Genomic DNA, 12234 nt, shown 5'->3' with positions numbered 1-12234 from the left:
TGTAACTTATGACTAATGCCTGCCTTTTCTGTCACAATGAAAGATATCCCATCCAGAGAGGTACCACATTGGTGGCTGGATTTGAACTGTGCCTTCAAGTATGAGCTGCATTTTAACATACTAAAATGGTGGGAAAAATATTCTAGCAAGAGACACCGTCACCCATGGTTTATTCTAAAGTTTCTGAAACCTGAGTTATTCCAAGAATCACCTGCATAGTTTGGTACAATTTATCTGGGGAGCAATTTAAAAAACAGGCAGATTTAAGTATAGAAAAAGGCCCTGGATTATGCCTTTTAATCATACTCAGTTGTGATTTACAATCAGGTTTAAGAACAACTTAAGCTAATGTATTGGCACCTGGAAAAAAAGAAGTAAAGGACTCTGGGTAGACTGGAATTTTTTTTTCTTGTCCAGGAATAATCAAGAGGTGATGTCACATGCTATAAGGCCCCTTGTCTTTTATTGCTTTGCTGTTTTGAACTTAGATATGGTTTAAGGAAATGCACAAACATGTTTTACCCCTATACACACAATGGCAAATCTGCTAAGGAGAGGAGAGTATGGAAGTGAATTGCCGACCTATATTAAACAATAACAAACAGCACATAACCAGTCATTACTTTGACCATCAGAATCAGTTTAATGACTAAAAATGACTGAGCTTTATTCAGCAATCTACATGTGCTATGAAAAACTCCTCTGATGGATTTGGCTACCTTCATTGTGATAAATGGATTAGATACAACATGGCAATGACCCAGAGAAGAAAAATCAATTTATATCTGTGGAGATTATTCCAGTAATTTGGTGGCACTCTGCGTATGAGAACAAAAACTTCAATGACGTGTTTTTCATCTGAAACTAGAGATGATGTTCCAAGGTTAAAGAGGTTTATATGGATAATACAATTAGTGAGGCCAAATACTGTCTATTGTGGGAATTCTTATTTGTCTTATTGGTGTGCTTTCATTGAGGTTCTCCCCGTGGTGTTTGTATTTGCAGATGTAAATTAAACTTATTTAGAAAAATAAAATAATAACTAATCCTACCATTACTTTTGGGGGGGTGTCTTTGTGTGCCTGATATAGTAGTGGGCTTTTTACATATGTTGTTTTGTTTAGTTTCTAATGGAATCTTATGGAAATCTCATGGAGATAGAGATTATTAACCTTATTTTATGAAAAAGAAAAGTGAGGCTGAGAGAAGATTCCTTCATTCATTTATACATACATTCATTCAACAAGTATATATTGAGGATGGAGTATATGCTAGGCATTTCTCTGGTTGCTAGGGAAACATCAATGAACAAAACAATATATCATCCTTCATGGAGTTTATGTGAAACAGAGGAATGCAGATCAACATGAAATAAATATTTGTAGTGATGATTAGTGCTAAGAAATTTTAAGTAGTGTTATAAAACCTGGGCATGGTGGCTCATGCCTGTAATCCCAGCACTTTGGGAGGCCAAGGCAGGGGCATGGCTTGAGACCAGGAGTTTGAGACCAGCCCGGGTAATATAGTCAGACCTCGTCTCTACAAAATGTTAAAAAAATTAGCTGAGCATGGTGGTGCACATCTGTCGTCCAAGCTACACTTGAGCAAGGGAGGCTGAGGATTCAGTGAGCTGAGATCATTCCACTGGACTCCAGCCTGGGTGACAGAGTGAAACTTTGTCTCAGAAAAAAAAAGGTGCTAAGAAAAAAAATTAAGATATACCCTATCTTATAGGATAGGGATAGAGATATACCCTATCTTATAGGATAGCGATAGAGAGCAAGAGTGCTGCTTTTGTAAGGGTGTTCAGGGAAGACCTATGATAAAGTGGCATTTTTGCAGAGACCTGAATGAGGTGAGAGATGGAGTGATAAAGCCTCCCCTCACCATGACACTGCCAGAAGTATCTATAGCCTCAAATCCTTCTCAGTACCATAAGATAGTACTGCCCGAAGTTCCTCTTTGTAACAAGGTATCCCTATGTCGCAAGAAAGAGACAAAAACAGTTATTGGAATAAAAGACCCCTAACTGCAGAAAAATAAAATATTCAGAGAGAAACCTCTAAGAACTTACTCAAGTTACTAGGCTAGTTCTTCATATTTCTTCTTCATTTTGTTATATATTTGTAACTTCAATGTACTTGATATGGTTTAGCTGTGTCCCCACCCAAATCTCATCTTGAATTTTAGCTCCCATAATTCCCATCTGTCATGGGAGGGACCTGGTGGGAGGTAATTGAATCGTGGGGGTGGGTCTTTCCTGTGCTGTTCTCGTGATAGTGAAAAGTCTCACGAGATCTGATGGTTTTATAAAGGGCAGTTCCCCTGCACACGCTCCCTTGCCTGCTGCCATGTAAGACATCCCTATGTTCTTCCTTCGTCTTCTGCAATGATTGTGAGGCCTCCCCATCTATGTGGAACTGTGAGTCCATTAAACCTCTTTCCTTTATAAATTACTCAGTCCCGAGTCTGTCTTTATTAGTAGCATGAGAACAGGCTAATACAGTACTAAAACGCTGAAGGTGTGGAGTTGTCTTGTCTACCTGTAGTCTGTGTTCCTTCTCTCTTTCCTTGAGAGAGAGAAAGAGAGTGGTAGTAGTAAAAACAGTTGTAATTTGAATGAGTCTATAGCCTTTATTTCTGTAACACAAGCTATACATATATCTGTTCAAAGATCATCCCAATGAAAGGTAACAGAAAGTCTGAAGATCTGAGGCAAGAGTGTGTTGGTGAGTTTGCCATGTGGGCGAGTATGACTCGAGTGGAGCAAGGAAGAGAAGAGTGGTAGGAGACAAGGTCACAAAGTTAAGGGACAGATCAGGCAAGTCAACAGCTAGAGAGAGTGAAAGAATTAGGATTTAACAAAGATGTTTCTGACTCTAAAGCCATTGTTTTCTGCTATGTTTCTGAAAATAGATGGTACCAACTAGAAATGTCTTCATCATTTTGTCACCAAATCTCCTTTCCAGCCTCCATCAGTATCTTTTAGAATGAAATGCCATTCTTCATGTAAAGAGCCAACTTCTCCATAGGGGTGTTAGATCCCAGCCCTCTTATTTTTTCAGAGAAGTTACTCCTGAAATTCTCTCCTCTCTTTCTTGAATCATCAATTTCTTGTGCTTCACTTTACTCATTAGTATACAAGTTTGTTCTGGTGTCTCAGATTCTAAACAAACAAACAAACATGTACACTCATCTCCATACCACCTCCATCAATCATCTTGTCTGTCTTCAAACTAAAAGATAAATTAGTGTCTCTCCTTCTTTCCTTATTGATTATTTCCTTAAGCCACTTTCTCACCTCCACTGAGGTTACTCTAGTCAAGTTCACCCGGAACTTGAAGACCTCCCCGATGCCAAATCATTTTCTATTTTCATCTAACTTTGTATCTCAGCAGATTTAATAAAATTGACCAGTTCATTCTCGCAGCAGTTTCTCTCTCTTTTGAGACCTCACACTCTTGTTTCTCTGGCTACTCTTTTTCATGTTTCTTTACTAGATACTCCTTTCTTTCCAATATCTATACAAATTACTGTCTTAGTTCAAGTTCTGTTTCCTTTTTTGCTCGGTCAATCTTCTCTTTCCAAGTGATCTCATCTAGTTCCTAGTGTTAACTACCATCTGTATATATGGGTGAGTTTCTAAATCTCTATCTCTATCTCATATCTCTTATCTGAGCTCCATATTGTATACTCAGTTCTCCACTTAATATCTCAATTTTGCTGCCTAATGGGCATCTCAAATCTAATGTGTCTTGATTTCTTTCTTGAACATGGTATTCTCCTTTCCTGAGAAGATTCAAGTAAAAAACCCTAGCGTCTTCCTGATTTCTCTCTCCCCCCTCCTTCCATTAGCAACTCTTGTTAGTTCTACCTCTGAAACATATCACAAATGTATATACTTTTCGTCACCTCTGCAACTACCAACTTAGTTCTGACCACTATTCTGGTGTATCTGCGTTACTGCAATAATGTCCTAATAGGTCTCCTTACTTTTAAGTTTGACATCCCAGCAAAAAATTAACTCATAAAACAGCCAGGTTTTATAAAACCTTTTTTGATATAATTGTAGATTTGCATATAAATATGAGAAATAATACAGACAGACACTGTATACACTTTATTTAGATTTCCCCAATGGTAACATCTTGCAAAACTATAGTATAGTATTATAACCCAGAAACTGACATTGCTATAGTCAAAATGCTGAACATCACAAGAGGAAACATCATACTGCCCTTTAATAACCATAGTAACTTCCCTCCTGTCCAGACTCCCTTCTCAGATCCTGACTGCTAATCTAGTCTCCATTTCTATAACTTTTTCATTTCAAGAATATTGTATAAATGAAATAATGCAGTATATAATATTTTGAGATTTCCATGGAGTTTTATGCAGGATGTTATGTGTATTGATACTTTATTCCATTTTGCTAAGTATTATTATATGATGTGGATGTACCCAACTTGTATAGCAATAGAGCTGTTCAAGCACATATAGGTCATTTTCAGTTTTGGAGTGATTTTAAATAATATTGTGTTTTTAATTTTAGTTTGCATGTGTTCATTGTTAGTGTGTTGAAATGTGCTTGATTTTTTTTTTCTGTTAACCTTATAGCCTGTGATTGTTCTGAAGTCACTTATCAGTTTGAGTTAGTTAAGGGTCAGTTTTTATAGATTCCTTAAGATTTTCTACTTAGACAATCATGTCATCTTAAAGAATGGATTCGTCATAATGTTGATGTCATTTTATTGTTTTCTTCTCGTTCGAGTTGTGATTTTCTTGATTCTTTGGTGGTATCCTGGGCATTTTGTCTACAATATTAGAAAACTCTGGATCCTATTCGATTTTTTTTTGTAGGCAGTCACCCTATTTTTAATTAGTAAGCAGGTCCTGGCCTATTTTAAGGGACTATAGCTCCAATGGCAATCTAATTTTTAAAGCTTGTGTGGTATTCTTTTGGTCTGTTTGTTTTACCTAGGAGCACTGAGGCTCTCACTGGTCGTTGCTGGTGGTGCTTTGAGGGAATGGAAAGAGATTCTCCAGTTTGAGCCACCTGGTACCTCTAGGAGGGGGAAGAGAGTCTCCGGTCCTACTGGGATGAAGATGACTTCTTGCACTAGTGCGTGTTATTTTGGGATGACTCCTGTGGGTCAGGTCTGCAGCTCATTGTGGCAGGATCATTCTTGCTGGTGCTGCATGGTGTCTATGGGTGTGGGAGGGGAATTTCAGGCCATTTACTGTTTGGGCACTTGTGGTGGTGGGATGTCCCTCACTGGCCCCTCATTGTCTCTGGATGGGTGGGGGAGTCTATTCATCTGTGATTTTCCCAATTTCTACCTCAATCCTGCACCTCATCTCTGTGTATCCATCAGCTGCTTAGTATCTCCATTTTAATGTCTAATGAATATCTCACATCTAATATGTTTTGATTTCTTCCATTATCATCAATATTTACTTATTCATGCAATTTCTGTAGTAGATTCGGCTCCTCTGAAAGCCAGCTTTAAGACCCAGTTGACCTTTGTGGTCAAGATGTTTACTAAGAAATATTATTAGCAGCAACACTTATGGAAGGGAAGGGAAGAAAGCAAGGCTGAGTAAAGGGAGAATTTAAACTGTGATGCATACCCAACAAGACCATACACAGAGATCTGAAGCTAGAATGGTCCTTCAAAATAGTTCCAAATATGGCAGGTATGGCTGTGTCTTCATATTCCTGCATAAATCAGTCATTAGATATGGGCCACTGGGGAATGAGTGTGGTCCTGAGTGAGGCAGCTGTCCATAGCTAGAAGCTTTTAAGGTCACTCTCAGCAGCTGGGGCAACAAGTCCTTCATTGGAGTCTGAGCTATACATGAGTTCCAAATCAATCCTCTTGGAAACAAGAAAAACTCCTGACTACATGGCCCTCCTTAATCTCAGTGTGAAGGAATCACATTGGTTAGCACAGGGTGAGCGTTTCCATTCCTGGGTGCTGGCTAGCCAAGAGATTTCCTCTCTAACATGCCTGCTAATTGAGAGTTATCTACCTAGACTGCAGTGTGCCCACTGTCCAGGATTTTCCCATTAGCCATCTTCACACTTGTGGAGAGTTTCCTCCTGGGAACCAATGGTGTAGGCCTCAAAAGTTTCCTTCTAGCCCCTGCATATGCCCAGTTAAAAGCCCCTTTTTAAAATTTTAATTATCGTGGGTTTTCTTTGCTCTGTGTCTGTGAAAGTATAATAATTAATAATGATATTTTGTATATTTTCATATATGCTTATTGGCTAGTTTTACATATTATTCTGTGAGTTTTCGGTACAGTTTCTTTGCCCAGTTTTGGGGAGTGCTGTTTGTGTTATTTTTGAGTTGCTTGAGATTTTTTTGACTTTCTGTGGGACACTACTGAATTCTATGGGTGTGGGTGTGTGTGTGTGTGTGTGTGTGACAGAGAGAGAGAGAGATAGGGGAAAGAGAGAGTGAAGAGGAAGAGAGAAGATATTTATTTCTTTTTTATTCATTTTTTTTTTGAGATGGAGTCTCGCTCTGTCAAACAGGCTGGAGTGCAATGGTGTGATCTCAGCTCACTGCAATCTCCACCTCCAAGGTTCAAGTGATTCTCCTGCCTCAGCCTCCCAAGTAGCTGGGATTACAGGTGGCTGCCACCACACCTGGCTAATTTTTGTATTTTTAGTAGAGACAGGGTTTCACCATGTTGGTCAGGCTGGTCTTGAACCCCTGACCTCAAGCAATCCACCCGCCTTGGCCTCCCAAAGTGCTGGGATTATAGGCGTGAGCCACTGCTCTCAGAGTTATTTTTAAATGATTAGCTTTTCTTTTCTATTCCATGTTCCTGGATAAGCTTGTCTTCTTTTCTGAACTAAGTTTATCAGTGGAGAAGCTAATTAGCTTGCTGCTATCTCTAGGCAAGAACTCATTTGAAATGACTTAAAGGCCACAGTTTTTACTGATTTGACCACAAGCAACTCTGGTCTTTTGATGTGAAGCTCTGACTAGCACCCACAAAGGTGTCTATTTTATCATTTCAAATCAATATTTTTAGTTTTCTGTATCATTTGGCTGCATAGACAGTTTATCTCTAAAGTTCACCACCATACTGATTAATATTCCAAGGCTAAGTGCATGCCTGAGAATTAGTCACAAAGTGATACCACAACTCTAAACCCACATTCGAATGCATTGCTTGAAATTCTTATCTCTAATGAAAATGCAGTGTCATTCCTCCTCAAACAATAATCATCCTCTAAGAGGAAGGCACAGACAGAAGTTATAAATTGAGCACCGCTTTAACACAGAACAGAATCTAAGACCAGTTTTTATGTTGAGAGATTTAGAGGTACAAGATGCAGAGAAAGTTGAGGAACAAATTGAATTGAAGTTGGTATTGATTTGCTTTGCTGTTGTTTGACCTCTCTTGTACATGGTATCAAAGCAAGACCTATGGTTTGTCCTTTCTGCTGAAGAGACCCAAGAAATGCACCCCTATTATGCAAGTGCACCTTATCCTAGAAGATAACACGTACTGTAGTTGAAGCAGAATCACAATCACAATGTCTGAAGCAGACCAGGCTTGGAAGTCATGTTATCCTACCTCTTCACTTCATAAAAGGTGAAACTGCCTAGAGAGCAAAAAGAACTTTCCAAAAGTGGACTGAATTACTCTCTGATTTAGGTTACCAGAGGATTAGTCAGAGGTTCTTTCCTCTACACCATTTATTTAAATTGCATGACTTTTGGCAGTGCAATTTTATTTGTATTAGAAATGCATTCTGCATCTCATTCCTAGGTCGGGCTGCCCTTCTAAAGTGGAAAAGGATGTTGCTGGTTTCTCATTGCCTTCCAAGCCAGTTTCCTATTGTTTCTATTTCCTATTCTAGTGGTGTTCTCATTTTCTGTTCTCTGGAGTCTATTGTATTTTTTAAAAAACTTCTATTTAAATTTGGTTGCTAATGTATCTACTAAACTATATATTCTGGGAGAAAGTGTCATTGTCACTTTAGAAAAACCTGCTAATGAGAGGTATTTTACAAAATGATGTACAGGATTTGAGGAGGAGCATAGTTTTACAGAACCATCTATAATTATATGACATATAAAGGCATAGTTTCTCTTTCTACAGTTTTTTTTTCCTAGGAGCACTTAGATGAAAAATAAAGCAAATGGAACCCCTCTTTTGATAGTTTCATGGCTATCTATAGAAATTGATTAAATCTGTCTCTGGAATGTGTGACATAATTGTTAATACTGGGGATATGTCTATCTGCCAACAATTCACAGTTCCAAGCAGGCATGGAATAGTTCATTTGGGCATGGAGATTAATTTCTGTACTAAAGGATGCTTTGAAAATCAAACTACTCAATTATGGTAGCAACTTCCTAGTTGATAAAGGAATGGTTTTCATAGCAGGCTGGTTGTTCTCAACTTTTGGTAACGGGGCACCAGATTGAATATTGAAAAAATTCCCGGGTGCTGCTCATTTGCAAATAGGATTGCAAAACACTGAACCCCAATGGTAAACTACTGATTTTTGACAAAAATTTAAATTAGATGAAATTTCCTTTGTTTGATTAGTGAGGTATAGTTTCCATACAATAGACTGTATTTATTTTAACTGTAAAGCTCAATTAATTTTGTCAAATTTAATACCTGTGCAACCTCCCTTCCCCAAGCAAACCCTGATCTGATTTTTCTTACCATAAATTAGATTTGCTTGTTCTAGCACTTTATACATGCAAGCGTACAGCCTGTACTCTTTTTCATCTTGCTTCTGTCACTTACCAAAATGTTGGTGAGAGCTGCCCATTTTTTTTATGTATAGTTCTTTTTGAGTAGTATTCTATTCTATGAATATATTAATGTCTCTTTATCCATGTTTCTGTTGATGGACATATGCATTCTTTTGGCTCTTTAAAGTAAATTTTCTATGAAATTCTTGTACATGTATTTTGGTGGACATGTGTTTGCATTTCTCTTGGGTGAATACCTAAAACTTGGTATGCTTAACTTTATGCAAAATGGCCAAAACATTTTTCAAAGTAATTGCATCATTTTACATTCCCTGGGGTGATATGTGAATGTTCTAATTGCTCAACATTTTTACCAGCATTTGGCTTTAGAGAAATAATTTAAATTTGAAGCATTCTTATAGGTGAGAAGTGCTAACAGATTTTGAGTTTAATTTGCATTTTCCTCATGACTAATGATATGAGCACCTCTTCATGTGTTGTTATCCACTCATACATTTTCTTTTGTGAAGCATCTATTGAAATCTTTTGTCCATTAACAAAAAAACAACTTTACTTATAATTTGCATAGTAAATGCACACATTATAAGTTTTAACAATTATTTTAAAGTTCTGTGGCAATAACCTCAATCAAAATATCAAAATTTTTTCTACCCTAAAATAGTGATATTCTAGGAAACATTGAACAACTGGCTCTTTAAGGAAAAAAGCTCTGATTTTTACGTTTTGACCAAAATTATGATATAAATACTCCAGCTTGGTACATTTCAAGGTAGCAATGACATCACTGAATGTGAAGGTGGGAGAAAAGATGCCCACAAATGGCTCTCTCAAAGTCATATGAGCTGGCCCAGCAAAAAGACTATGAGATTTATCCATGCTGTTGCCTGTATCAGTAGTTGGGTTGTTTTTTTCCCCTTTTATTGTTGAGTAATAATGTATTGTGTGGATATGCTATATCATTTTACCCATCACCTGTTGATGGAGTTACATTACTAATTATTTTGAATAATTCTGCTATAAACATTCATGTACAAGTATTTGTGTATATACATTTTCATTTGTCTTAGGTAAATAGGAGTGAAAGTTTTAGGTCATATGATAAATGTATGTTTAATTTTTAAAAAATGCCAAAGTATTTGCAAAGCAGTGTATAATTTTACATCTCCACCAACAATATATTAGAATTCAAGTTGTTCCATATATTCTTCAATATTTGAATCATCAGTCTTTTTAATTTTAGGCATTAGACTAATTGGTACACATTGAAGTTTTAATGTGTGTTTCTTTCATGACTAATGATATTGAGAATCTTTTCCATTTGCTATTGGGCACTCTTAGATATTCTTTTGAAAAGTGTCAGTTTAAGTATTCTGCCCAATGTGTCATTTTTTGGCTTATTAATCGGATGTAAGAATTTTTATATATTCTGGGTACAAGTCTTATATTGTATATAGCTAAGGAAAATATTTTATTCTAGTCTGAGCCTTCCTTTTTCATTGTCTTGTGGGTATCTTTCAAAGAGCAGCATTTTAATTTTGATGAAGCATGTTCATTGATTTTTCTTTTATGATTCATGCTTTTTGAACCTATCTAAAAACCTTTACCTATTGTAAGATGACAAGGATTTCCTTCTATGTTATTCTCTAAAATCTTTTATGTTTCTAATTTAAGAAATTCTATTTTGGGATATTTAATTCTGTTCAAGTTGTGAGGTAAGAAGACACCTTTTTCTCCCATATGGATAGTCTCTTATTCCAGACCCACGTTTTCAAAATTATATCCTTTCCCCATTGAATTTCTTGGGGGCCATTGTAGAAAATCAGTTGACTCTCTATGTGTGGATCTATTTCTGTTCCATTGATGTATACATTTATCCTTAGACTAATGCCCACTGTCTTGATTATTTTGGCTTTTATGTCTTTTAAAAGGTAGTTAAGTACTTCAATATTTTTTCTCCTTCTATCCCTGTGACCATACAGTTCATTGGTGATGGAGACCCATTATAATGGGTCAAAACAGTGTAAACATCCATGTCCAAAAAGATGTTAATATTCTTACCTGTCACTTCAAGAGTTACCCAAGGTTAATCTGGAGATATGGCTAGTTGTCCAAAAGGAATTGCAGTGGAAGTTCACAGAACCTGTCACTCTTGGGCTTGCTCGGCTATTTTGGTCGTTATTGGTTCGGTGCTGATGGTTTCCTTCAGAGCACTGGGCATGCCCTCTTCCAAAGGCCAGTTTTCCTACAGTGTGCAAACTGATTTTTGCTCATTCCAGGTATGTTTTCTGGTGTTCCATGCTCATGCTGCTATCTTAAAGGAACAGAGATACTACTAACCACTAAGGTTTCCCCTATAAAACATCGTTTGGAAATTTTAAATCTATTAGATGTCGTTTTGCTGCCCAAGTAGGTAGCTGTAATTCATTGCAGAGGTCATAAAAAAGGAGATTCCAATGTGATAAGGAGAAACTCCTTTGAAGATGCTGTAGTTAAAGCCACTGCATTAAAGGAGGTGTTGTAGGCATGTTAGTGCCCATTGCCTTCCTAGTAATCGAACCAGAATATACTAAAGAGGAGCAAAACTGGGCTAAAGGTCATGGTTTAATTCAAGATCCTTCCAGCTGGCTAATTAGTGATGTTGACACTGGGTGCTAATCAATGGAAAATAGTTAAACATATGTATGTTTCTACTCGGGAAGAAATTTTCTTTTCATATTAATGTCTCATATTTTTATAGGAAGGGCTTACTTAAAACTGTAAAGCATGTAACTCTGGCCTGTGAACTCTGTGCCTGAAAGAACCCATGTAACCAACGTTTACCTCCTCCTCTAGTAAGTCCTGTTCAGCATAGGGGAACGTATTACCCTGGTGAACACTGGCAAATAGACTATACTCAGATGACCCCATATAAAGGGTTTAAATATTTATTAGCATTCTTTGATGCCTTTACTAGTTGGATTGAGACTTTTCCTACCCCATTTGTAAAAGCAATTGAGGTTTCTATACTCGAATTAAAGGAAATAATTCTAGGTTTGGGCTGCCTAAGAGCTTACACAGTGATAATGGCTCATATTTCACAGCAAAAATAACATAAAATGTGTCTTCAGCCCTGGGAATCTAGTACCACCTTCATTCAGCATGAAGGTCGCAGTCTTCAGAGAAAGTAGAAAGAGCCCATCAAACTCTAAAAACGACTCAACAAACTCTTACAGGAAACATAAGAAGCATGGGTGTCTCTACTGCCTGTAGCCTTGTTGCGGGTTTGAGATGTCCCTAAAGGAAAACTACAGCTCAGCCCTTTTGAAATAATGCAAGGAAGGTCATTCTTAACTACAGATTTCTAAACAGACTAATATGGTTTGGCTGTTTGCCCACCCAAATTTCATCTTGAATTGTAGTTCTCATAATCCCCATGTGTCACGGGAGGGACAAGGTGGAGATAATTAAATCATGGGGGCCGTTTCCCCCATCCTGTTATCAT

This window comes from Nomascus leucogenys, chromosome X (genome assembly GCF_006542625.1).
Source record: "Nomascus leucogenys isolate Asia chromosome X, Asia_NLE_v1, whole genome shotgun sequence".
NCBI lineage: Eukaryota > Metazoa > Chordata > Mammalia > Primates > Hylobatidae > Nomascus > Nomascus leucogenys.
The sequence above is the reverse complement of the archived record's forward strand: the minus strand, read 5'-3'. Positions refer to the sequence as shown.